The sequence below is a fragment of the Echinops telfairi genome, unplaced genomic scaffold (assembly GCF_000313985.2).
Source record: "Echinops telfairi isolate 266 unplaced genomic scaffold, ASM31398v2 ScPeMD7_5804;HRSCAF=6672, whole genome shotgun sequence".
Taxonomy (NCBI): Eukaryota; Metazoa; Chordata; class Mammalia; order Afrosoricida; family Tenrecidae; genus Echinops; species Echinops telfairi.
In genome coordinates, this window is record NW_022109703.1 from 5,138 (window position 1) to 7,261 (window position 2,124).

The window sequence follows — 2,124 nt, forward strand, 5'->3', positions numbered from 1 at the left end:
CATTTGGAGTCTATGTTGAGCTTCTATATATTGCAGGATCTTTAAAAAATGAGTTTTTGGTGTACTGCGCTTCAGACTTATTCTTCCTTCTGGATTGAATGTCTACTGAAACCTGTAGTGATCCAATGGACTTCAACTCATGGAAATCCCATGCAGCTCAGATTAAAGTTGTTATTTATAGGGTTTTCATCACTGATTTTCTGGAAGTAGACTGCCAGACATTTTTAAAATGAGACCCCCCCTGATGGACTTCAATTGCCAACTTTTTGGTTAGTCGCAGGGCATGTTAACTGTTTGCTCCATGCAGGGACTCTGTTGTCTAACTAGCTGTGCCTTTGTTTTATTTATTGGGAATTAATGCATACATCATATCAGTCCATAGTTCAATCACGTCAAGCAGAATTTTACAATTGTTATCACAGTTTCCAAACATCCTTTTTCTTCCTGAACTCCTTGACAACATCTCCCTTTTACCCACCCCCAACCCCATCACTGTACCCCCCTAAACCCTTGTTCTTCCTGCCTTCCCTATAGATCCATCAATCCTCCGTTTCATATGCCCCAAAACATAGCACAAATTCAAGAGGGTGACCTCCAATTACATAACACCTCTGAGATATACCCTCATATGAATGAACAAAACCAAAACAAAGATACCGAAAATGTTGAAAACCAGATCAGATCAGGCATGCATCAGAGGGGGAATCAACTGACAACGTTTTAACTGTTCAAGACAGATGAATACCTTTGATCTTCTATACTTATCCCTCCAATGCGCTGTTTAGAAACCCCTTTCCTCTTATCCCTCAATTGTGGATAGAGCCCTATCAAATAAAATAGTGCCTTGTGTCTTAAAGGCATGTCTCCAACAAGCAGTCATCTAAGCAAGGTATCAACTAAGTCCAACTAAGTCCACATGGAAGAAGCACACAATCATCAGTCCCTGGAAGGATTGTAAATCCTATCATCTGAAATTGAAAGATGGAATAGTATCAGAGCCTAAATTGTGAGAATCCAGTTTGCAGAAGGCTATGGATGACCGTGGGAGTCCAAGATTCATTTGTGGGAACTTCATAGGAAACTAGCTGTGTCTTAAAAACCAGTTTGTATTATAATAGGGCTTAAATATCTGAGCACCAAGTTTCGGAAAGGCTATGGTTTAAAATGGAACTCTTTGATTCGTTTTTAAGTCTTCACATAAATTCAGTCTCCAATGAACTCCTGACCATGAAGCAGTAGCTCCCATAGCTTTGCCCTCAATGGACTGCTGCCACTCCTCTAGCCAATCCCGAGGGAAGCTGAATAGCAATTAAGGCCTCATCTGGTGTGTCCTTATTGGAAATTGGGGGTGCTAGGGTGGCATGATCATGAGCCACAGCCTGACGGCTTGGTCAATCTTGTCATCTCTTCTGTCTTGCATCATGTATATGCCCAAGTTGTGGTTCCATCCCTGCTTCTGTGGTCCCGACTGCTAACATGATGTTTTAATCTCCTGCCATTCATGCTTTTGTGACAGTTTCCTTTGTCCTCCCATTTCTTCTTATTTTTTTATTAATAATTCATTTTATTGGGGGCTCTTACAGCTGCTATAACAATCCATACATCAATTGCATCAAACACATTTGTAAATGCTGCCACCATCATTTTCAAAACATGTCCTTTCTGCTTTGAGCCCTTGGTATTAGCTTCTCTTTTTTCTATCCCTCCCGCTCCCTTCCACCCCCATGGACCCCTGATAAATTATTATTTTCATATTGTACACTGTCTGCTGTCTCCCTTTGCCCATGTTTCTGTTGTTTGTCCCCCTGGGGGGGACATCATACATCAATCACTGTAGTAAGGCTCCAACTCTCTGTAAATCCTTGGATGCTATTATGACCTCATGCTAATGATGTCATTCATTCCGATAATGTGTCTTTGTCTTGTCTCCTTAAATTATATGACTTAGAAAAATATAAATGAATAGAAATGTATAACTATATAAAATAATGGAATTAATATAATTATAAATGTAACATAATCAATATGATTATTTTTATGAATTATACTTTTTATTGTGAATTAGGTATGGTTTGTATTTCATATATCAATTTTGTGTTCCACAATTTAAACTACTTTAAAAAA